The sequence below is a fragment of the Heteronotia binoei genome, chromosome 20 (assembly GCF_032191835.1).
Source record: "Heteronotia binoei isolate CCM8104 ecotype False Entrance Well chromosome 20, APGP_CSIRO_Hbin_v1, whole genome shotgun sequence".
Classification (NCBI taxonomy): domain Eukaryota; kingdom Metazoa; phylum Chordata; class Lepidosauria; order Squamata; family Gekkonidae; genus Heteronotia; species Heteronotia binoei.
This window is the reverse complement of record NC_083242.1, coordinates 5,798,759-5,824,640: the sequence shown is the minus strand read 5'-3', so window position 1 is coordinate 5,824,640 and position 25,882 is coordinate 5,798,759. Positions and strand designations below refer to the sequence as shown.

Genomic DNA, 25,882 nt, shown 5'->3' with positions numbered 1-25,882 from the left:
TGTTCTCACTCTGAATGTATGTTTTATTCTCTGCTGCTTCGGGGGTCTTTTGTTTAAATGAATGTTACTTAGATTGTTTTTGGTCTAGCCCTTATTAAATCACCTTAAGCAGGATTGCTGTGTGTGCGTGTGTTTTTAAAGGCAGCTTTTAGTTTCTCCAAGGAAAGCTGAGTTATAAACATAACAAACACGCACAATATAACTGAGCTTGTGGTAGGGTTGCCAATCCTCAGTTGACTAGAAACTATGAAAAAAAAAACACTGTGAAAACTTACACACTTAAATAACTTCTACACACCCTTTCTTCTCTTTTCAAATACACATTTCATTAGAACACAAAAGTATACTACTAAACACAATTCATACGGCTCTAACCGAGCTCCACGTCTATAAATATTTTGTTGGTTCCAATAGAGTCTATATACAGTCCTGTAATGACTAGGTATATTTCCTACTGTCCTTAATCTGGTTTTCTGATGGACGCAGGAATACCATAATGCTTGAAGGGCACAGAGGTAGCAGTCCTCTGTCCAACAGTTGCGGCTACACGAGTCCCAGGTTTGATTCGTGTTTCATTTGCCACTTCCACTGTCTGCCTGGATTTTTATCCGGAACCCGTGCTAAGACAACAGCTCACTCACAAAAAATTATTCCTCTAGCTTGCAGTAGGCCCTGTAAGAACACTGTAAGCTCTTGGAGGATTGGCCACATCAGGGCTGTGTGGCCCAGGGGTGGGATTCTAGCAGGAACTCCTTTGCATATTAGGCCACACCCCCTGATGTAGCCAATCCTCTAACAGCTTACAAGGCTCTTTTTGTAAGCTCTTGGAGGATTGTCTACATCAGGAGGTGTGGCCTAATATGCAAATGAGCTTCTGCTAGAATCCCACCCCTGATGTGGCCTAATATGCAAAGGAGTTCCTGCTCAAAAAAAAAAAAAAGCCCTGGATGTTAATTTTTGCTCCCAAGCATTTCCCCTCTGCTCTTCTCAAACTGACTATAATATGCATGGTACTTCGGTATCCTTAACAAGCATTCTTTACAACACACAGGACTTTTTTGAGCAACACACACAAATGTAGTTCTGGCTGGCTTGGTGTCAGGGGGTGTGGTCTAATATGCAAATGAGCCCCTGTTGTGTCAAACAATGGTGATATTAGGGGGTGTGGCCTGATATGCAAATGAGTTCTTGCTGGGCTTTTTCTACAAAAAAAGCACTGGTAACACCCTTGACTAGATCTTGATTAGAATTTTTTTTTTTTAAATGTAGATCTCCATTTCTAGTCTGCTGTTTCTGAGGGCTCTTGAATGCTGTTACTCTGAATCTTTTGTCGGTCTCTAAGCTGTTGCTGAACTAAAATTTAACAGTTTCATATAGAAACTGGAAGGAAAACTTTCTCCAGTAGAACACGGCACTTGATCCCGAAAGATTCTACAAACCCTAATGAGTTTCATATAGCTTTTGTTCATGCGGTTAGTTGAAGAGGTGATGTTCCCGGTGGAAGAATAGCTAGCTCCACTGGGTAGCCATTTCAGTCTGATAGAGGAGTCCAGCTTATAGAAGGTTTACGCTTCGATAAATTGTTCAGGTACCACAAAATTCTGCTTTATTTCTGGTAGCTGCTTGTGCAGACGACGGGGTATGTTTTGGTTTCGCAGTGCGGGATGTGTGCTTGTAATAAAGTTCTTTAGGAAAAAAAATTAAGCAAACTTAAAAAAAAAAGTCTGACATTTTGTCATTCCTAATAGTTCAATAAGTCTAAATACCCACAGTAGTTGCTGCTTGGAAGCCGGTGTTTGCCAGCTTGTGTGGTACTTTGCTGCCATCTGCTGGCCGTTCCTGATACTGCAGTGCTGTCTCACCTACACAAAAAAAGCTAGCTTTGTTTCACTGCTTCAGACCAACATGGCTACGCACCTAAGAACATCAGAGAAGCCATGTTGGATCAGGCCAATGGCCCCTCCTGTCCAACACTCTGTGTCACATAAGAACCTAAGAGAAGCCCTGTTGGATCAGGCCAATGGCCCCCCTGTCCAACACTCTGTGTCACATAAGAACCTAAGAGAAGCCATGTTGTATCAGGGCAAGGGCCCATCCAGTCCAACACTCTGTGTCACATAAGAACACAAGAGAAGCCATGTTGGATCAGGCCAATGGCCCCTCCTGTCCAACACTCTGTGTCACATAAGAACATCAGAGAAGCCATGTTGGATCAGGCCAGTGGCCCATCCAGTCCAACACTCTGTGTCACATAAGAGCATAAGAGAAGCCATGTTGGATCAGGCCAATGGCCCCTCCAGTCCAACACTCTGTGTCACATAAGAATATAAGAGAAGCCCTGTTGGATCAGCCAATGGCCCCTCCTGTCCAACACTCTGTGTCACATAAGAACCTAAGAGAAGCCCTGTTGGATCAGGCCAATGGCCCCTCCTGTCCAACACTCTGTGTCACATAAGAACCTAAGAGAAGCCATGTTGGATCAAGCCAGTGGCCCATCCAGTCCAACACTCTGTGTCACATAAGAACATCAGAGAAGCCATGTTGGATCAGGCCAATGGCCCCTCCAGTCCAACACTCTGTGTCACATAAGAATATAAGAGAAGCCCTGTTGGATCAGCCAATGGCCCCTCCTGTCCAACACTCTGTGTCACATAAGAACCTAAGAGAAGCCCTGTTGGATCAGGCCAATGGCCCCTCCTGTCCAACACTCTGTGTCACATAAGAACCTAAGAGAAGCCATGTTGGATCAAGCCAGTGGCCCATCCAGTCCAACACTCTGTGTCACATAAGAACATCAGAGAAGCCATGTTGGATCAGGCCCATGGCCCATCCAGTCCAACACTCTGTGTCACATAAGAACAGCAGAGAAGCCATGTTGGATCAGGCCAGTGGCCCATCTGGTCCAACTCTCTGCGCCACACAATGACCAAACCCCAGTTGCCACCAGGAGATCCACCAGTGGGGCCAGAACTCCAGCTGCCCTCCAATTGTTGCCCCCAAAGCACCAAGAATACAGAGCATCACTGCCTCATACATAAGAACGTTAAGAGAAACCATGTTAGATCAGGCCAGTGCCCTATCCAGTCCAACACTCTGTCTCACACATGGGCCAAAACTCAGGGACCATCCAGAGGTCCAGAAGCTGTCCTACTGATCCAGTGTAACTTGGTAGTCAGAACAGACCATATTTAGCTAGATGTGTGATGAGACCCACCTTGGTGGAGAGTAAAGCGTTTGTCTGCAACAGGGTCCCCCAGCCTTTTTGAGGCTGTGGTACGTTTGGAATGGAGCCAGACCTAAAATGGCTGCCACAGGAGGCGGAGCTAAAGACTACACTTCCCTACATGCTTTGCAAAAGAATCACAGATGGACAGTTAAAATAAACAAAATGGAATTTCAATAGAGGAATGGAGAAAGAGAAGTGGGAATTAAAAGGATGGAAGCTGGAAAGGGGGAAATGGAACCACAAGTCTGGAGGCTTTCTAGTTCTCTTGATTCAGAGCTAATGCATCCAGTGGGGAGGGACGGTGGCTCAGTGGTAGAGCATCTGCTTCATAAGCAGAAGGTCCCAGGTTCAACCCCCGGCATCTCCAGCTAAAAAGGGTCCAGGCAAATAGGCGTGAAAAACCTCAACTTGAGACCCTGGAGAGCCGCTGCCAGTCTGAGTAGACAAAACTGACTTTGATGGACCGAGGGTCTGATTCAGTATAAGACAGCTTCATATGTTCAAGGCTTGCCCTACAAAAGCCCCATCCACTTACTGCAAAGCTCAGGGGGCCCTGGGTGGGCGTGAGATGTACCACTTTAGGGATCTCTGGTTTAGGATCTGGGATGACAATGTGGTTCTGAAAAATACGTTTGTGTGTTTGTGTGTGTGGTTATTCTAGATTTCTCCTTGTGATATTGGCACTTTCCTCCAAGACTTCTTCTTTTGGGGGAGGTGGAGTAGGGAGTAGAACTAAAGCTCTGAAAGTTCTGCAGTTTAAATACATTACGGGCAAGTGTTCCCTCTAAGCTGAGTTAGTGTGAGCTAGCTCACAGATTTTTAGCCTCCAGCTCAGACGTTTTTGTCTTAGCTCAAGAAAAATGACCCCAGAGCACAATAATTTATGCAGTAGCTCACAGCTATAATGCCAGTAGCTCACAACTTTAATACAAGTAGCTCCCAAAGTAGAATTTTTGCTCAGAAGACTCTGCAGCTTAGAGGGAACATTGGTTACAGGCAGGGCTTTTTTTTGTAACAGGGACTCCTTTTTAGGATCTGGGATATTGGCAGGGTGTGGCCTAACATGCCACACCCCTCTTTGGTTGGAGCCAGTTGGGAATAGTGGTTAAGTATGCGGACTCTTATCTGGGAGAACTGCGTTTGATTCCCCACTCCTCCACTTGCACCTGCTGGAGTGGCCTTGGGTCAGCCATAGCTCTGGCAGAGGTTGTCCTTGAATGGGCAGCTGCTGTGAGAGCCCTCTCAGCCCCACCCACCTCACAGGGTGCCTGTTGTTGGGGAGGAAGGTAAAGGCGATTGTGAGCTGCTCTGAAACTCTGAGATTCAGAGTGGAGGGCGGGATATAAATTTCTTCTCCTTCTCCTCCTCTTCCTCCTCCTTTGAGCTTACAGGCCTCTTATTACAGGGCCTACTGTAAGCCCTTGGAGGATTGGCTGCATCAGGGGTGTGTGGCCAAATATGCAAAGGAGTTCCTGCTACAAAAAAAGCCCTAGTTACAGGCATATAATGCTCTAGAAAGATAGCAGGTGTCTTGCGCCTTATGGATTTTTTGTTGTTGTTAGAATAGTTGGAAAATACATATATAATAGAACGGCATCAGTGAGGGCTCATATAAGTTCTGACCATATTGGCTTGTAAAAGAACTCATATATGGGATATCAATATTTGGTGGTAAATCCCAGCTTAGAATCACAGTTTTTTGTGGGGGAATGAACAGACTCCAATTTTCTGGGGTCCCTGTATTCAGGCATTATAATTAATTGGAGCACAGTGAAATGAGGATTTTGCACGTGAAGAGGAGTGGGGGGGGGGGAAGAAGGGTGGCAGTATATGACCAAACCAAGCTGTTCCCCCCCCCCCACCTTAGTCAGTCAAAAACCTGACCTCAGACAAGAGCACAAATTTACAGCATATTGTTGTTTGGAGACCCAGAAATGAAATGTTTACCTGTCCCTTGCAGAAACTGATAAGGAAACAGGCATAAACCCCTGGTAGCCGAAAGGACAAATCCTACATCTTCCTTTCTCTGAGTTTGGATTGTTGCACTGGCAGATGGAGTCTTCCTCAAGAGCAGAACTTCTCAATTAAGGGATAGGAATTGTACAGCCCTACCTATCTACCTCTAAAGTCTACAATAGGTTCCAATGTGTGCCCTTTTGAGACCTGCGTTTAAAAGCTGTGCATATCTGCTTTTCCGTTCCAGCAAGATGTTATGCATACAGCACTATGAATGCAACAAAATTCAGTGGATCTTTTAAGAAAGATATATCTGCCTTGTTCTGGAGAATTCCATGTTCAGGTTTTCCCATTAGGTTTCTCAGCGAGAGAACAGATTTGTCTCTGACCAGTTGTTCCGTTTCATTTTACAGGATACTAAAGTGGAGTGCAGCTCGTGTGTAGAAGCAGAGGACAGAAAAGTAAGTCCTCTATTTTCCTTTCTAGATAGAGGTCACAAGGGGAGGAGGGGGAAGGCTTTAAAAATGAATGCTGTTTCTTTCCCATCAAGGTTACTTTTAAAAAATTTATGAACACTCGCTGTCCGTGTGGGTTTTTGGTTTGTTTTTTTTTTAAAGAAGTTTGGTGAGAACATTTGTTCGTAAAAAAAGAAAAAGGAGAAAGAATTATCTCTCTTTCTTCCCTCCCATCTAACATGTTAGCTGGATTTAGTTCACACCAATTTGCAGATAGTCATTGTGTCCCGTGCCATTTTTCTTGAATAACGCTGTTTCATAAAGTCACTGCGATGTGCGGCCTGCTGTGGCTATAAGATGCCGTAATCATGTTGTTGTTTTTAAGCATTCTAGCCGCTTCCCATTTTACATCCAGAGTCCTCCCTCTTTTTCCTTTGTTGATAGCCTTAAATGCAGCAAGATCCATGCTAACAACAGTTAGTTGCTAACCGCAGTTAGCAGGGTTCATTTGCAGCTGTTTGTGTAAACCGTCGTTTGAAGCTAACCATAGCTAAACTTGTGGAATGTGTTATGTTTAGTTGTGAAAAGGAGACGGGAAGGCAGGTGTCACAAAATGGGGCTGTAAGCAGTCCGTCATTATTTGTTTCATCTCTTTCGCACATTTGAGGTTGGAGTGCTGGATTAAAACTGTGCATTATGATAAACACAAAATTAAAATTGTCACTTGGAAAAGAGCTTCTATAAATATATATATATATATATTTACTTTCCCAAGCTTGTTGTTGTAGTTCTAATGCATGTTTTGAAGTAGGAGAAAGAAGTGTTGACAGTATTTGTCATTTGTTAAAGCTGTGATCTTCGCAAAGTGTAAATGTCGCTTTATTCCCCCCGCCCCTTTCTTTGCTTGATGTGGTTATGCCACTTATCAGCTAGGCAGTTGGATATTTCTTCTTTTCTATAACCGAAACAGACTTGGAGTATTTCTTCTTTTGTATGACCAATTAGTACTAGTTAATACTAACACTCGTTAAAATTTGTTGACCAAGAATTATATTTAGTATCACTATACAACTCAAATCCCTGTAGATGCTCAACAAATGTTACTCATCGTAGCTATCCACTTGTTGTGTTTCAAACAGATCTTACCTACGCTGCTTGTACCAGATTTTTAAGAATTCAATATCCTCTTCCCCCGTCCCAGGGGAAAGTGATAAAGACAACATGTTCTAATCATGTTTTGCCGTCATTAATCAAACCCCAGTAATGACAATCTGTCTTTTTAAAAATGCGTAGGGCCGATTTATAAACTACTCATATCTCTGTAGCCCAAAAGTGAAGAGTTACTGTGAAGGGTTTAATATTTGCTTCCCTGTTTTAATTGAAAAAGTGCTCTGCACAGGTAATTAGTTTCCATTGGCTCTTTCAAGCTAATTTTCACCTGCGTGCTCAGTTTAAGACTATCAGTGACAAAGTGTGGTTGAGGACTGAAAAAGCAAAATAAGTCAGATGTGGGGTTAGAAGTGTCATTGTTTCTAGTTGTTTCCTTTTGCTTTACCACAGTTTCTGGTCAAACGAGTATTGTGGTGTTTTGAATCATGTAAAAAAACACACAACAATTTCCCCCCACAAATGGGGGGAAAATGGAAGTTAAATTGATACCACATCCCTGCAAACAAAAACACTTTCCAGCTCTTCTATCCTTAACATTTCATTTTATAAAGGCACGATCCTTCCCTTTATCTTTGAGGGGGGCAACCCCCTCCTCCGTTGTAACCCAAAACAAATTCTTTTTCTCTTAAATCGTGTCTGTAAAGGCTACGTGCTTGCTGAAACCCTGCCACCCAACCTTTTGTTTCCTGTATGAGATAATTAACAAAGGATTGCAATACATAGTACAACCCTCATTTGTTTCCCCCCCCCCCTGAAAACGTGAACAGAATGTGGGCCATTTGAGGGAATTGCTTTCCAGAATAGGCGATGTCAAAATGGCTTTCGGAGATGAATTTGATATGTACAACTTGTTCCAAGTAAAACTGGCGCCTGACATTTTGGAGCTCGGCTTCGTATCATGGTGTGATAAACACACATCGGTACCTGTGAGACGGAAGGATGTATCCACTTAAAGTGGCGTAAGTGGGGGATTGAATCAGAATTCTAATACCGGTGAGTTATATAACCGGTCTTACATTACGGCACAATCACAAAGTTCAGTTCACTTTCCACGGGTTCAAAATGCGCCAAAGTATTTCATTGACTGCTTTCAAAATTGCTTCTGAAATTGCTTTTGATACTTCCTGTTGTAACCTCGATCGAAATTTTTATTAGATTTTGTAATGCTTTATGTGAGCAAAGGTGCCCCGGAGTTCACACGGATAAAAAGGAGTAATACTTTGGCACAAACCAGCTGAAGTTAAGCATTCCCCCCTCCTTGATTTCAGTAGAAAAGATTTAAGCTCCAAGTTGAAGCAAGAACCTGGAAATGGTCAACTTGGAAGGTGGCCAAAATTGAGCTTTTAGGGGTGCTTTCAGATAAATAATGTCGTTTCACACCACTTTGTTAACTGTTTGCAAGTGGGTTTTGCCATTTCACACAATAAAATCCAATTGCAAAGTGCACTGAAGTGGATTGAAAGTGCATTATTTAGTGTGTGCGAAAGTGCATTATTTAGCGTGTTCTTGTATTAATCAAGTACTGAAGTTGCTGTTGATGAAGCTTCTGATTGAAATGGACTTTCCCTGTTCCTCGGCTTGCAACTAGTCTCTAAGAGGCCCTGCCTCTACCAGGGCTAGGACTTTCTCGGTCCTGGCCCCGACCTGGTGGAATCAGCTCCCTACGGAGATCCGGGCCCTACCTGGCTTGCTGGCCTTTCGTAGGGCGTGCAAAACGGAGCTGTTCCGCCAGGTCTTTGGATGAGGCAGCGGGCATCTAGTTATCGACAGGTTGGCCTTCCCCCCTACTGCCCTGCTGCTCTATCGCACTGCTGTGCTGTGATGCTGCATTGTGGTGCTATTTTGTGCTATCCCACCCTGTTGTCGTGTCATCATGCTGAATCATCTTGCTGCACTTCGATGAATGTTGTAAGTGGTTTTATTATGATTTTATTGTGATTTTATTTCTGTTTGCTGTACTCCGCTCTGAGCCCCCAATGGGGGAATGGGTGGAATATAAAAAAACCCAGAACAATAATAATAATTTGATTCCCATAACTGTTTTCTTAAGCCATAGCAATAGTGGTGGTGGTGGAGAAAATCCCTTCAAGCCTTGGCTTACTTATGATGGCCCTGCAAACTTTTCAATGCAAGAGACAAACAGAGAGGGTTTGCCATTGCCTACCTGAGTGACCACCCTGGATTTCCTTGGTGGGTTCCCAATCCAAGCACAAACCAGGGACAATCCTGTGGCAAATCAAATGCAAGACTGTGATCAGGCAGGCAAAAAGGGACTATGAGGAGCATATTGCAAAAAACATAAAGACCAACAATAAAAATTTCCACAAATATATTAGAAGTAGGAAACCAGCCAGGGAGGCAGTGGGGCCCTTGGATGACCATGGGGTAAAAGGATTACTGAAGGAGGATAGGGAAATGGCTGAGAAGCTGAATGCATTTTTTTCCTCCGTCTTCACTGTGGAAGACGAGAAGTGTTTGCCCGTGCCAGAACCACTAATTTTGGAAGGGGTGTTGAAAGACCTGAGTCAGATTGAGGTGACAAAAGAGGAGGTCCTACAACTGATAGACGAATTAAAAAACTAATAAGTCACCAGGTCCAGATGGCATACATCCAAGAGTTCTGAAAGAACTCAAAGTTGAACTTGTGGATCTTCTGACAAAAATCTGTAATCTTTCATTGAAATCTGCCTCCATTCCTGAGGACTGGAAGGTAGCAAATGTCACCCTTATCTTTAAAAAGGGTTCCAGAGGAGATCCGGGAAATTACAGGCCAGTCAGTCTGACTTCAATACCAGGAAAGTTGGTAGAAACCATTATCAAGGACAGAATGAGTAGGCACATTGATGAACACGGGTTATTGAGGAAGACTCAGCATGGGTTCTGTAAGGGAAGATCTTGCCTCACTAACCTGTTACATTTCTTTGAGGGGGTGAACAAACATGTGGACAAAGGAGACCCAATAGATGTTGTTTACCTTGACTTCCAGAAAGCTTTTGATAAAGTTCCTCATCAAAGGCTCCTTAGAAAGCTCGAGAGTCATGGAGTAAAAGGACAGGTCCTCTTGTGGATCAAAAACTGGCTGATTAATAGGAAGTAGAGAGTGAGTATAAATGAGCAGTCTTCGCAGTGGAGGACGGTAAGCAGTGGAGTGCCGCAGGGCTCGGTACTGGGTCCCATGCTCTTTAACTTGTTCATAAATGATTTGGAGTTGGGAGTGAGCAGTGAAGTGGCCAAGTTTGCAGATGACACTAAATTGTTCAGGGTGGTGAGAACCAGAGAGGATTGTGAGGCACTCCAAAGGGATCTGTTGAGGCTGGGTGAGTGGGCGTCAACGTGGCAGATGCAGTTCAGTGTGGCCAAGTGCAAAGTAATGCACATTGGGGCCAAGAATCCCAGCTACAAATACAAGTTGATGGGGTGTGAACTGGCAGAGACTGACCAAGAGAGAGATCTTGGGGTCGTGGTAGATAACTCACTGAAAATGTCAAGAGAGTGTGCGTTTGCAATAAAAAAGGCCAACGCCATGCTGGGAATTATTAGGAAGGGAATTGATAACAAATCAGCCAGTATCATAATGCCCCTGTATAAATCGATGGTGCGGTCTCATTTGGAGTACTGTGTGCAGTTCTGGTCGCCGCACCTCAAAAAGGACATTATAGCATTGGAGAAAATCCAGAAAAGGGCAACTGGAATGATTAAAGGGTTGGAACACTTTCCCCCCAGTGTCCTCGGAAAAGGTACTTTGGACAGGCCGTTTGGAGTCAGTTTCCGGGACATATTGGGAGCTGCAGATGGAAAGGCATGACCGATTTCCTCCCCCAGCTCCCACGTTCGGGCAAGGCAGTGCGTTGACAGTGCTCGCCACTCCGTCTGGTTGTCCAGTCTGCTTTAACAGTTTGTCCTCTGAGGTTTAGTCCTTCACCTTGCATCAGCTTCCTACCGGACGGATGGGTGAGCAGGTGTTCCCGCACAGTGATCCTGAAACACTTTACTGGGTTGAGGGCTAGTTTTGCCCCCGTAGCGACTCAAAAGGTTTCAAGAAACGCATTCAGTCGGGTGACCTTATAACACCCTGTCTTGATTGTGCTGGAGGATTATTTTCAGTGACACACAATGATATTTCTTTCTTACTTACTTTCTTTTTTATAAAAGAGAACTCTTAAGGTTCCACTCTTAACATCAGAAGAAGAAAGAAACAGTAGTTAGCCGGGTAAATGGGGGGAGATCCTATTTACGCAGGGGTGGGATTGTAACAGGAGCTCCTTTGCATATTAGGCCACACACCCTTGATGTAGCCAATCCTCCAAGAGCTTACAAGGCTCTTTTTTGTAAGCTCTTGGAGGATTGGCTGCATCGGGGTGTGTGGCCTGATATGCAAAGGAGCTCCTGTTAGAATCCCACCCTTGTATTTACCTGTTCTGTAGAGTTGAGATTTTTTTGCGGGAAGGAATCATATTCCCCTATGATTCACTGTGCATGTCGAGAGTGCCTCCTTAAAAAGGCAAAAAACATATCCAGAGTGGTCAGGGTGCTCCTCAGAACAATGGAAGATGGGATTATGAAGTGAAATGGTCATGTGCGTGGAAAACAGGTTGATGATGGGTTTTCCTGAGACAAACAAAGGGTCTCAGGAAACTTGAGCGGTGGATTTGGGGTGTGCCTAATAGGTGTTGACAGTCCACTGCTAAAAAGGTGGGTTAAGAAGAATTCGGATTGGTGCAGAGAGGTAAAGCTGCAGTACTGCAGTCCAAGCTCTCTGCCCACGACCTGAGTTCGATCCCGGCGGAAGCTGAGTTCAGGTAGCTGGCTCCAGGTTGACTCAGCCTTCCATCCTTTCGAGGTCGGTAAAAGGAGTACCCAGCTTGCTGGGGGGGGGGGAAGGGTCGATGACTGGGGAAGGCAATGGCAAACCATCCCATAAAAAAGTCTGCTGTGAAAATGTCGTTATGCGATGTCACCCCAGAGTCGGAAATGACTGGTGCTTGCACGGGGGACACAGAGATAGATTATTTGAATCGAAGTTGGAAAGCGATTAATTTCTGAGATGGAGAATCAAGAGTTGGAGACAAGGTGTCAGCATTTCATCGTCTGACGAAGTGTTCACGCACACGGAAGCTTGCATTCTGAATAAAACTTTGTTGGTCTTAAAGGTGCAACTGGATCTCAGTTTTGTTCAACAGGAAATACTGATATAGACACACCCGGAGGTGTTATTAACAAAGGACAAAGGTTGGAGACAGAGGTAGATTTCCATAAGAAAAAGATCTTTCCCACCCACCCACCCCAAATTGGTGCATTCTGTTGAAGTTGGAAGAATGATCGGATTAGCCAAGGGTCAATTTGCTCCAAGGCCACCTTAAAAAAGGTAAAGGTAGTCCCCTGTGCAAGCACCAGTCGTTTCCAACTCTGGGGTGATGTCACATCACTATGTTTTCACGGCAGACTTTTTACAGGGTGGTTTTCCATTGCCTTCCCCAGTCATCTGCACTCCCCCCCCCCCCCAGCAAGCTGGATACTCATTTTACCGACCTTGGAAGGATGGATGGCTGAGTCATCCTTGAGCCGGCTACCTGAATCCAGTTTCCACCAGGATCGAACTCAGTTCATGAGCAGAAGGCTTGGACTACCGTACTACAGCTTTACCACTCTGTGCCAGGCGGACTCCTATAAGGGAACCTCAGTCAGATACAAAGAAATTTATGCATACTTAGCTTCCCTTGCTAAATGCTTGTATGGGCTGAGCTGAGGGGTCACAGTGGGTTTGGAGCTGCAGCTTCCCTCACTTGAGATACAAAAACCTGGTATTGTTCCTCGACGAAGACAAGGACTTCGCAATATGTGGACGTTGCACAGGCAATACGGTGGTTGCAAGTTGGAGCTGTTCACGGCAAACACGAGGACTTTGCACTGCGTCGATGTCACCCAAGCGGTACAGAGTTTGCAGTTGGAACTCTTCACTGCAAAACCTCAAATGTTCATTTCTTTGTGAGAAGCCCAGGGATCCTTGCTAAGCAAGCAGGCACCGGGCATATAATTATCTTCCCAACAAGCCTGCTGTGGCAGAAAGTTTGCTCTGCCGTCTTCCCCGACTGCATTTGTTTGATTAAGGCCTCTTCTCTCTTTTCCTAAGCTGGTATCAGCTCTGACATTCTCCCCAGCCTTCCCCGGAGGCACCATTATGTTGACCGCTAACGAGCATGCCCAAATGACATTAGCTTTTAGTTCAAGGTCATTCCGAAATGCCGTACTTCATTTCCCTAGTCTCCGGCGGGGTAAAATGGTTTGCGGAGAGAACCCTTTTTTTGAGGCGCATCTTGATCCGGGTGGAGGGGGGGGGGAAGGGAACAACCTTTTTTTTTTTTTTTTGCGCATAAGAGCTATCAAGAGGCCAGGAAGATCAAAAAAGACTTTATGCCGTGCTGTGGAACGGCAGCCGTTGACGTGATAGGTCAGCAGAGTTTAGCAGATTTCCCCCCTTTGTGCCATAATGTTTCATAGTCCGCGCAGTCTTCACGGGGATAGCGGTGTGCAGCGTTAAAACTTGCGGCTTCTTCGCCTACAGATATGGATTTCTTTTTTTTTAATGGCACCGTCTGTCCATAAAGGTCTCGCTGCACTTCCCAGAGATTAATTAAACGCACCTGCGAGGAAGGCAAATGCCATATTCATAATAGCCGAGGTGCAGATGGGCAAAGTAAAGTGCAGAAAGGACAAATGGACCAAGGTCGTGCAATACATCAGTGACAGGCGGAGAGCAAGGGAACAAACATCAGGCGCATCGTCCAGCTGCTCTTTTCGTAAACGTTAGGCCCTGCAGCTTAGAGGGAAATAACTGGTAGGCCAACCCTCTGCTAACACAAATGTGAGCAGGGATGCGGCAAGGTTTTGTGAAGGTGGAGGGACTGTAGTGATAATGACGGACCACTGGGCCAGGGTGGCGATAAAGGTGGACTTGCATGGTAGGAAACTTGGCATCTTTAGAACGGATAAAGCCAGTTTGGTGTCGTGGTAAAGTGTGCGGACTCTTATCTGGGAGAACCGGGTTTGATTCCCCACTCCTCCACTTGCAGCTGCTGGAATGGCCTTGGGTCAGCCGGAGCTCTCTTATTTGGGAGAACCGGGTTTGATTCCCCACTCCTCCACTTGCAGCTGCTGGAATGGCCTTGGGTCAGCCATAGCTCTCTTATCTGGGAGAACCAGGTTTGATTCCCCACTCCTCCACTTGCAGCTGCTGGAATGGCCTTGGGTCAGCCATAGCTCTCTTATCTGGGAGAACCGGGTTTGATTCCCCACTCCTCCACTTGCAGCTGCTGGAATGGCCTTGGGTCAGCCATAGCTCTCTTATCTGGGAGAACCGGGTTTGATTCCCCACTCCTCCACTTGCAGCTGCTGGAATGGCCTTGGGTCAGCCAGAGCTCTCTTATCTGGGAGAACCGGGTTTGATTCCCCACTCCTCCACTTGCAGCTGCTGGAATGGCCTTGGGTCAGCCATAGCCCTCTTATCTGGGAGAACCAGGTTTGATTCCCCCACTCCTCCACTTGCAGCTGCTGGAATGGCCCTGGGTCAGCCATAGCTCTGGCAGAGGTTGTCCTTGAAAGGGCAGCTGCTGTGAGAGTCCTCTCAGCCCCACCCACCTCACAGGGTATCTGTTGTGGAGAAGGAAGATTAAGGAGATAGTGAGCTGCTCTGAGATTTGGAGTGGAGGATAGGATATAAATCCAGTTTCTTCTTCTTCTTCCACTTGCACCTGCTGGAATGGCCTTGGGTCAGCCATAGCTCTCGCAGGAGTTTTCCTTGAAAGGGCAGCTGCTGTGAGAGCCCTCTCAGCCCCACCTACCTCACAGGGTGTCTGTTGTGGGGGGAGAGGATATAGGAGATTGTGAGCTGCTCTCTGATTCAGAGAGAAGGGGGGGGGGGTATAAATCTGCAGTAAGAATAATAATAAAAAAAGGTGCTCAAGCTGTGTTGAAAGCTTTCAGCCTATACAATGTTGTGTGGTTTGTTGTACTGATTACTGCTCTCGTGTCTGACTGACATATCTGTGGTGATGATGTTTTTGAAGTGATTTGTTTTAATGTTTTAATGCTGTAAGTCGCCCTGAGCCCGCTTGCAGGATAGGGCAGGGTATAAATTGAAAAATTAAATTCAATCATTTCCCAGAAGACCTTGGTGTGTGGGGAGGGGGAGGGGGACGCGTGTGTGGTTGAGCGCCATGAAGTTACTGGCCTGCTTTTCGGGATGGCTGGTAGGATGTGTGCCGTTACAAATGGGTGTCCCATACTGCTTTAGCTGTTTAGCAACTTAACCAAATATCTCTACAGGAGAGTCCCCATAGTACCCTGCCAGTCCTTAACAAGGGGAAGGAGGATTTCGGAAGATCTTCAACCGGACAGCGTTGCAAAGATGTTAGCTGACTGAGGCCCTAATGGGACACTTCAGGGCCATTGGAATTGGAAATGTTACCGGTCCTGTTCCGTCTCCAGCACTCTTCCTGTCAGCGTGACGAGCAATTATGGAATTTCACAATGGGGAAAGATGACACGTCCTCCCATGAGCGCACCAGTGTCTCTCTCCGCTTTAAATCCAGCGGCGTCAAGCGTCAGTCATTTGATAAAATGACAGCAAGACCGCCGAGGTGCCAACGCAGTTCTCGCGGCCTCCCCTGGAAGTGTCAACACACAGGACCACGTGGCTTTCCCTCACACTGACTGTTCAAGAGATTTCTAGGTGGCAGCTCTTTTTTACCCACGTTAGAGAGGCTCTCCACCAAGGAGGAGGCGTTAAGAAATGGAACTAGGGTTGCCAAGTCCAATTCAAGAAATATCTGGGGGCTTTGGGGGTGGAGCCAGGAGACTTTGGGGGTGGAGCCAGGAGACATTGGGGCCGGAGCCAGGAGCAAAAGTGTGACAAACATAACTGAACGCCAAAGGGAGTTCTGGCCATCACATTTATAGGGACTGCATATCTTTTAAATGCCTTCCTTCCATTGGAAATAATGGAGGACAGAGGTACCTGCTTTGGAAGCTCATAGAATTGGACCCCCTGGTCCAATGCTTTTGAAACTTGGAAGGTTTTCTTGGGAGAGACACCAGATGCTGCAAATTTGGTGCCTCTATTTCAAAAAACAACCCCCCCTCCACAGAGCCCCAGATACCCACAGAGCAATTCTCCATTATACCCTATGGGAATCAGTCTCCATAGGGAATAATGGAGTGCCCAGCAGACGATTCCCTCCCCCCTCCCGCTTTCTTATGACCCTGAAGCGAGGGGAGGGCCTCCAAACCTGGGGATCCCCTGCCCGTACCTGGGGATTGGCAGCCCTAAATGGAACAGGATGCTGGGGGTGAAATTGCATTGCTTTGAGGGGGGCTGTGTGCTGTTTACTTGCTGCAAGGTTGTATTTGTTTAACTGCAGAGTTTGCAAGCTGCATTTCAGTATTTGCTGGTACTCTGCACTGCAGACATATGGAGTCCTGCCACTCTTGGCTGTTCTTGCGAGAAATGGCATGGAGCTTTCATTCAGAACTCCAGGGTCTGAGGCTGAGACATTGCTTAGAAGGGTGCCTGGGAATGTATTTACTTATAATGGAATAGGGATGTTGCAGCATCAGCCCCTGTGATTAGCAGACTGGAAGAAGTTTAGCCTAGAGAGGTGGCGGCTGAGAGGTGATACGATTGCCGTCTTCAAGTCCTCAGTGGGCTGTCCTATAAAGGATGGTGTGGAATTGTTTTCTGTGGCCCCAGAAGGTAGGACCAGAACCAACGGGTTGATATTAAATCAAAAGAGTTTCTGGCTCAACATTAGAAAGAACTTCCTGACTGTTAGAGCGGTTCCTCAGTGGAACAGGCTTCCTCGGGAGGCGGTGGGCTCTCCTTCCTTGGAGGTTTTTCAACAGAAGATCCTGTGAATTTAGGGGGAGGTGTTTGTGAGTTTCCTGCATTGTGCTGGGGGTTGGACTAGATGACCCTGGAGGTCCCTTCCAACTCTATGATTCTATTCTATGACTCTGGACAGCCCAAGTTTAGGATAAACCCTCTGATCTTGGCTTTATGCCAGTTTGGTGTAGTGGTTAAGTGCGCAGACTCTTATCTGGGAAAACTGGGTTTGATTCTCCACTCCTCCACTTGCAGCTGCTGAGATGCCCTTGGGTCAGCTATAGCTTTCATAGAAGCTGTCCTTGAAAGGTCAGTTGCTGTAAAAGCACTCTCAGCCCCACCCACCTCACAGGGTGTTTGTTGTGGGGTGGGGGGGGGGAAGGTAGAGGAGATTGTGACCGTTCTGAGACTCTGAGATTCAGAGTATAGGGTGGGGTATAAATCCAAAATCTTCATCTTCTTCTTTCCTGACCAAGGGAGATACTTCTTATTGTTCTTCAGGCTGTGATTCCAGATGGCGTTACTACCTTTGGCTACATCCTGTCCTAGTAGGGTTGACAGTTCGGAAATACCTAGAGGTGTTTTTTTTTTGGGGGGGGGGGGTTGGAGCCTTGGGGGGAGCACATTTTCGGGTGAGTAGGTACCAAAGCAGGGTTGAGTGCCATAGACTCCACCCTCCAAAGCAGCCATTTTCTGCGGGAGAACTGACCTTGGTCATCTGGAGATCAATACTAATAGCAGGAGATCTCCAGGTGCCACCTGGAGGTTGGCAGCTCTGTTTCCAGCACCTCTGCCTTCCATCCATTTAAGGAGTTCTTGGGGAGTGGAGAAGGCTAACCTGGGAATCCTTTTGCTTTTACAGCTTCCTCCTTCAATAGGGCTAGCAGAGATCCTCTTTTTTAGAGGACATGTCCTCTTTTTCGGTGTCCATCCTCTTCGGGGCAAATCTCATTTTCAATACTAATGGTATTTAAGCTGTGATAATTGCTGCTCAATAGGAGGAGTATTCCTGATCTTCCAACACAAAAATAAGTTATTTTCATCAGCGGGGCTTTTTTTTTTTTGGTAGCAGGAACTCCTTTGCATATTAGGCTACACACCCCTGATGTAGCCAGTCCTTCTGGAGCTTACAGTAGGCCCTGTAAGAAGAGCTCTGTAAGCTCTTGGAGGACTGGCTAAATCAGGAGGGTGTGGCCTAATATGCAGATGAGTTCCTGCTTTAAAAAAAAGAGTCCTGTTCATCAGTTTCTTAACTAACAAACAAAAGAGGACAGACACACACAAAGGACGTATGGTGGTAGCCCTACTGTGCCCCCCCAAATCTCTTTGTGTGTGTGCACGTGTGCTAATGGCAAGCTCTGCTGACTGGGGACCTGGAGGAAATTCAGGGAGGTGTCTGAATAAAGCCTGCCTCTGCCTTCCCGACTGGTAGTGTTCCAAGAAGGTCTCCACCCAAGTACTTGCCAGACTCGACGCAGCTTAACTCCCGAGATCTGACAAGATCAGGCTTGCCTGGGCTATCCAGGTCGGGATGTACCCCCGATTTTGTTGTTGTTGTTGTTGTTTCTAAGGGGCTGCTAGCAGGCCTAAGTGTCTGATGACCAGTTGCCCCGACTCCTCACAGGCTGCCTATCCGGCCCAGTGACTTTCTGTCGAGGTGCGTTTATGTATGTCGTTAAGTGCTGTGTGCCTACTCAGACCACGCTTCTGCTTGTGAGAAAATAAAGAGTTAAATCTTTTTCTCCTTCTTATCTCCCCCTCCCCCCTGGCTTTTTCTGGAGCTTCCCCATTCGATTTTGCTCTGGACTGATGGGTGGCAGGAAGTCTTCACGCTTTAAGTATAAGGCAGTTGTTGTCCAGACATGATTTATGTCGCCTCAGCAGGATTTTTTTTTTTTTTTTCCTTTTGCACAGTTCAGCTGAAAATTTTCTTCTCGGTGATCAAGGTCAGAAATCCCTGGGATTGCGCTATTTATCTCGGCGGCTCGAATGCCGACATAATGCTCCAGGAGACAATGCAATATCATAGGAACAGCCAGAGAGCCGAGGGGTATTCTTTTGCGTCTATATGCAAAATGGGGCAGAGTGGAATATTCCGGGATAAGCATTTTTTGAGTAGGGGGGAGGAAAATGTTACAGTGGATTCCCAGAATCTGGTGTAGGATTGCCATTCTGCTGGTGGTGCTGGGGAGCCCCCTGATCTTTGGAGCTTCAGCCTCACACCGGACCGGCAGTGCCCCCAAACACTGTGCGATGTCTCCAACATGGTGGCATCACCAGGAAGTGACATCACTGTATCGGGGACATTGTGTGGGGATGCTCTGGTATCTGGGCAAACTCTATGGTTTTGAGGCTGAGAGGGGAAACAACAACAACATAGAGTTTGTCCAAATACCAGGCCGTGTTCCCGGCATGATGACATCACTTCCTGGTGGGGAATCACATGACACTCTTGCCCAACCCCCTGGAGTGCCCACTAAAGTTCCCAGCTCCAGTCAAGAGAAGACCTGGCAACTCTAATCTGGTGAATTGTACAATTCTGCATGGGAATGTAGATTCAGGGGTCCCCAACTCCATAAGTCCTCCCACTGTTGCCCCCACCCCCCATGCACCAGGAATACAGAGCATCACTGCTCCAGACATAAGAGAACAGAAGCCAGGTTGGATCAGGCCAATGGCCCACCCAGTCCAACACTCTGTGTCCCACAGTGCCCCAGACCAAGATGGTATCAGGTCCAACAGTGGGATCAGGACTAGGGCCATAGCCAGGATTTCAAAAGTTGGGGGGCATTTTGAAAAGTCAGGGGGCCCCCTTTCCCATCCACTGCAGGGCGTGCTGCTTCTCAGAAGCTTTCTGGGGCAGGGGCAAAAGCTGGAGGCTCTGAAAGTGGCCAAGTCGAGGCAGCCAACCATAAAACTTTGGCGTCAAGAAGGGACTGCCCCTTACCTGCAAGTCGGGGGGGGTTACTTCCACCTCCTTCTCCCCCCCACCCCAGCACTTTGCAACCAACAGCTCCAGTTGCCCTCCCCACCCACCCCCCTCCGGCCCATTCCATGGGGTATCCTCCACTTCTTTCTCCTCCACCTGCTCTCCTCTGCATTTGCTGCTTTTGCTGCTGCAGTGCACTGAGTCCTGCTCAGCTCTCCCAGCTCCAGCTACCGCTGATGACACTTTGGTGGCTCAGCCATGGCAAAACCCCCCAACAAAACAAAACAGGAAAAACACAATCTGCCCCTTGGAAATCAGGGGAGCTTGCCTAGAAGTCAGGGGGCAGTGCCCTCATAGGCCTGACCAGGACACTAGAAGCCCTCCCAGTGTGACACCCCCCCCCACAAGCTCCAAGAATACAGAGCATCACTGCCATAGACAGAGTGTTCTGCCTCTGCCTTGTGGCTAAGAGCCAGCTGATGGACCTCTGCTCCATTTGTTCCCCTTGAAGATGTCTGTGTTGTAGCAGTGAATTCCACGTTTTAGTGACTCTTTGGGTGAAGAAGTGCTTCCTTTCATCTGTTCTAAGCTAAAACGCTCTGCCGTAATGAACTATGTTCTAACGGATATCCAGGGGTGGAATTTTAGCAGGAGCTCCTTTGCATATTAGGCCACACCCACTGATGTACCCAATCCTCCAAGTGCTCACAAAGAAAGAGCATTGTGAGCTCTTGGAGGATTGGCTACATCAGGGGGGTACGGCCTAATATGCAAAGGAGCTCCTGCTAGAATTCCACCCCTGCTAATACCCTATGTGGGCAATCTTCAATCTGGATTTCGGCAATGGGTATCCCCTCTTCTCTTGCTGCCGCCTGCAAACCAGAGTCTTTGTGGATTGCCTGGCTGTCAGGGGAGAAAGGGCACAGAATGGGGGGGGGGGGGCGGTATCCCAAACATCGGACATCACTGCCCATGTGTCTGGGGGGATGTCGATGCATCTCCAGAGGGTTCCTGGAATCACGCAGGAGGTGCTGACATTACTCTCCTCTTGAGGTGTCTCCCCTCTCTAAGCTCTGCCTTCTGGAGGCTTCACCCCCAGAATTTCCAGGAATTCCTCAGAGCTGTCAACCCTACTGGAAGGTCCGTAGTTACAGTGGAACCCAGGGGGGTCAAGCCACTCCATTCAACCCCCCCTTCCATCTATGGTCCCTCCATTGGAAGGCCTCCAATCTGCCCCCTTTGCTCACTGCCACTCGCTGCCATTCTGAACAAGCGCAGCTTTGCTCCAGAGGGAGACAAGCTCCACCGTTTCTTCTGTAAGTTACTCCCCCCCACCACCACACACACACACACAACTTGGACACCTTCCTGATAGAGTTTGTGATCTCAACAGTGAGCATAGCAAAGTCCTGCTCTTAGCCCTCGAAGTAAAAAAAATAAAAATAAATAAAATTCTCTCCCCTGGGCTCCCCCCCCCCCAACTAAAATCTTTTGGCTACGGGCCTACCTTCTTGGGTCTTAGCCACAGTTCTATTCCCTGCACTGTGGTAAATCAAGAGGAAGGGAGAGAGAGAGATTTCACTACATAAATCTTCAGCAACAGTTTGTGCAAAATAGAAAGCCAAAGAGTCATGTACTTGAAGGGCTGTCCTATAGAGAATGGTGTGGAATTGTTTTCTGTGGCCCCAGAAGGTAGGACCAGAACCAATGGGTTGAAATTAAATCAAAGAGTTTCCGGCTCAGCATTAGGAAGAACTTCCTGACCGTTACAGGGGTTCCTCAGTGGAACAGGCTTCCTCCTTGGGAGGTGGTGGGCTCTCCTTCCTTGGAGGTTTTGAAACAGAGACTAGATGGCCATGTGACGGCCGTGAGGATCCTGTGAATTTAGGGGGGGGGGGTATTACAGGGGGACTACCTTTACCTTTTTATTTGTGAGTTTCCTGCATTGTGCACGGGATTGAACTAGATGACCCTGGAGGTCCCTTCCAACTCTAGGATTTAAGTTTTAAGTATTTTATGAAAATCTATAAAGTTTTAAATAACACTAGTGTTCAATCAAAATCTTTGCGTAAAGATGTACACATATACAGTATGCATATTTTTTTTAAAAAAATGAGAGCACTAAAATTAAAAATTAAATAAAATGCCTCCAAGCTGAGTAATGGCCCATCTGCTCATTACAGCCTCACTTTCTATCACAGACACGAACTCATTAAAAGTCTATCTTTTGATTAGAGGATGAGTTTCAACCACATAAAAGTTACATTACTTTGTTCTTAGTTATTTTAATCATGATGCAATCCCCTCCACAAAGAGTGAGCGTGAATTATATGTTGTTTTCCCCAGACCAATAATAAGTTGTGCAGATTACAAAGTGGGAAGGCAGTTTGCCAAAGTGTGTTTGTGTGTTATGTGTTATTTTGTTAAAGACAAAACTTTCTAAGATTGACACAGGGAATACTTTCATGCTAAATTGAAGAGATTCATATGACTTGGGTTTTCCCCCAGCTCTGTAGTGTAGGAATGTAATTAACTTTCCTCTTTTTAAAATAATAATAATAATAATGAGGTGGGTATCCCTCCCCCGTCCTTTCCAAAGTTGCTTCTCTGCAGGTTTATAATGCCCCCCCCCCCCCCCGATCTAATGAACATGACTAGAAACCAAACCGAACTTTTTAACACTTTCCATCAGGTCTCATTTTGGACAGGAGCTCACAGGAGTGGAGCTCCGGAACCTCTAAATTGTATTGTGCTCTTTCTTTCTTACCCCTCCTCCAAAATACTTGCTTCTGGGCTCCATTATTCAAACCCCCCCCCCCCGCCTCCCGTGAGAATTTTGCTGAACTCTATGATTTGACAAACTTCCTAATATTTTCCCCACACACAGAAAAAAGGGAGAACAACGAAAAACGTGAATCTTCCTCATGCCACTGTGGTCACACAGGAGAAAGTAATTTAAAAAGTATGACAGGAGTAAGGTTTTATTATGACCATTCTAATTCAAGAAGCATTTTAAGGTAGTTGCTGAGCTGATATAATTTAGTACCCCTTCTGGTGATGTAAGGGGTGTGTGGCCTATGCAAATGAGTTGCACTAATGAGCTCCGGCACCTCTTTTAATACGAAATGACCCCTGCTTTTAATAATTTCCAAGGTGCCTTTTCTGCTTTTTGGCGGGGTTGGGATGGGGAAAGCACCGCAGTGGAACATAGAGGGATCAGAACTCAAACCTACAATTTGTTGGATGGGTAGGGAGTCTCGTGGCACAGAGTGGTAAAGCTGCAGTATTGCAGTCCAAACTCTGCTCACAACCTGAGTTTGATCCCGGCAGAAGCTGGGTTCAGGTAGCCAGCTCAAGGTTGACTCAGCCTTCCATGCTTCCGAGGTCGGTAAAATGAGTCCCCAGCTTGCTGTGGGGGTAAAGTGTAGATGACTGGGGGAGGCTTTGGCAAACCACCTTGTAAAAAGTCTGTCATGAAAACTTCATGATGTGACATCATCCCAGAGTTGGAAACGACTGGTGCTTGCACAAGGGGACTACCTTTACTACTTTTACCTTTAGGAAGATAAATAAAACTCCAATGACTGGGGGAAACAAAGAGTGATTCCATAGTCAAAGGGAGCAGTGTTCTTGAAATTGCAGATGGAACAGATTGAATCATAGAATCATAAAGCTGGAAGGGACCTCCAGGGTCAGCTAGTCCAACCCCCTGCACAATGCATTGAGAAGCGCTCTGAAATCTGGATCTAACTGCTTATAACATCAGCTACCTATAAACAGCTGAAATGTGTGGTGTCAGCATGACTCCCCTCCCCCCCCCCACAAAAAAAATCCCAGATCATTCTCTTATTTTCTGGGTTTTAAACATGTGGTACCCAGCTTATGGTGACCATGTAGGGGTTTTAAAGGCAAGAGACGTCCAAAGAGACGTTTGCCATTGCCTGCCTCCATGTAGCATCTGGGTTTTCTTGGTGGTCAAATATGAATCAGGGAGAACCCTGCTTAGCTATTCAGATAGCAGCATATGCATTATTAGGTGAGCATGTAAATAGTAGATAGATCCAAATAGTAGATAGATCCAAGCATGTTGGTCTGAAGTAGTTGAACAAAGCAGGAGTCAAGCGTCACCTTTAAGACCAACCAAGTTTTATTCAGAACGTAAGCTTTCGTTCTGAATAAAACTTGGTTGGTCTTAAAGGTGCCGCTGGACTCCTGCTTTGTTCATGTAAATAGTAGGTCTTCAATAAATTACCAAGTGTGAAGCACTGAGTGTTCTTTGCGACGTGTGATTCACAAATGTGCACATAAGAACACAAGAAGAGCCCTGCTGAACCAGACCAGTGGTCCATCTAGTTCAGCATCCTGTCTCACACAGTGGCCAACCCAGGAGGGCCAACAACAGGGCAGAGAGGCCTTTCCCTGATAATAAGAACAGAAGAAGAGCCCTACTGGATCAGACCAGTGGCCCATCTAGTCCAACATCCTATCTCAGAGCCAGTTTGGTGCAGTGGTTATGTGTCTAATCTGGGAGATTCCCCACTTCTCTACATGCAGCTCCTGGATGACTTTGGGCCAGTTCCAGTTCTCTCAGAGCTGTTATCTCAAGAGCAGTTCTCTCAGAGGTCTCTCAGCCTCACCTACCTCACAGGGTATCTGTTGTGGGGAGAGGAAGGGAAAAGGAGATTGTAGGTTGTTGTGAGACTCTGGTAGGACCAGAACCAATGGGTTGAAATTAAAAGAGTTTCTGGCATTAACATTAGGAAGAACTTCCTGACCGTTAGAGCAATTCCTCAGTGTAACAGGCTTCCTCGGGAGGTGGTGGGCTCTCCTTTCCTGGAGGTTTTTAGCAGAGGTTAGATGGCCATCTGACAGCAATGAAGATCCTGTGAATTTAGGGGGGGGTGGTGGTTGTGAGTTTCCTGTATTGTGTAGAGAGTTGGACTAGATGACCCTGGAGGTCCCTTCCAACTCTATGATTCTATTCTATGATTCTGAGTGAAGGGCAGGGTATAAATCCAATCTTCTCCTCCTTCCCCTCCCACTGGCCAACTAGTTTATCTGGAGGTCCAACCAACAGGACTGGTAGACACTGTGATAGACTTGTCCTCCATATATATCATTGAAATCCCAAAGTGTGGTGCTTTTTGTTAAAAAAAAATGAATTAAACAGAACTCAACTGGTGTGTGACCAGCTGGGCAGCCATATTGGTCTGAAGAAGTAGAACAAATTTAAAGTCCAGTGACACCTTTAAGACCAACAAATGTTTATCCAAGGTATGAGCTTTCATGTGCAAACACACTGAATGTTAATAAATGTGCTTGCATACCAGCTTTTGTTGGTCTTAAAGGTGTCGCAGAACTCAAAATTTGGTGTGACCACCGTGTGAGACAGGATGCTGGACTAGAAGATGGAGCACTGGTCTGATTCAGCAGGATTCTGCTGACGTGCTTAGAGTTTGGTTGTTGTTTTTTTAAGCAAATAATTTTTCCCTTGGTCTTACTAAATATCAGAATACAGATTTTCTTATATAACTTTGGGCGTTTTCGCACTGACCTTTTACTGGCGTGACCACCCTCCTCACGCCGGCGGATCTGCAGGGATTTCGCACCAGAAGCGCCGGCGCAGCCAAAAGAGCCGGCTACTTCCGTCGCGAAACCCGCTCAAACGTTTTCCTGCTTCTTGGCGGTTTCCGTTTGAGCTGGTTTCGGGACGGAAGTAGCCGGCTCTTTTGGCTGCGCCGGCGCTTCTGGTGCGAAATCCCTGCAGATCCGCCGGCGTGAGGAGGGTGGTCGTGCCAGTAAAAGGTCAGTGCGAAATCAGCCTTTGTGTTACAAAGATGTGTTTGTCTTCCAGATTTAATGTTTCTTAATTAGTGTCAGGGGTGGAAGTCTAGCAGGAGCTCCTTTGCATATTAGGCTACCCCCCCCCCCAATGTAGCCAATCCTCCAAGAGCTTACAAAAAAGAGCCTTGTAAGCTCCAGGAGGATTGGCTGCATCAGAAGTGTGTGGCCTAATATGCAAAGGAGCTCCTGCTAGAATTCCACCCCTGACTAGTGTAGTATATTAAGAGTTTTAGACTAGAAATACAGAGACGTGGATTCAAATTCCCAACACGGATATGAACCTTGGTTTCGGCCAGTCACTCTTTCTCAGTCTAATTTTTTTAGCAAGGTTGTGGAAAATTACAGATTACAAAAGGACTATAAGAATGCCGCCCCACTCTCCTTGGGGAAAGGACAGGATAAAATGTCCATAGATGGATAGATTA

General features: G+C 46.4%; 1 protein-coding gene and 1 non-coding gene across 3 annotated transcripts in view; both read left to right on the top strand.

The window, feature by feature from the left end:
- RBFOX1 (RNA binding fox-1 homolog 1) overlaps positions 1-25,882 on the top strand; it is a 1,171,625-nt gene that overhangs the window by 107,055 nt on the left and 1,038,688 nt on the right. For both annotated transcript variants that reach the window (XM_060260455.1, XM_060260432.1), the window contains exon 2: positions 5,596-5,643. The gene's annotated coding sequence lies outside the window, so the exon portion shown is untranslated. The remainder of the gene's footprint in view (positions 1-5,595; positions 5,644-25,882) is intronic.
- Positions 3,527-3,593, top strand: TRNAM-CAU (transfer RNA methionine (anticodon CAU)). The gene has a single exon. It is a non-coding gene; the product is annotated as a tRNA-Met (tRNA).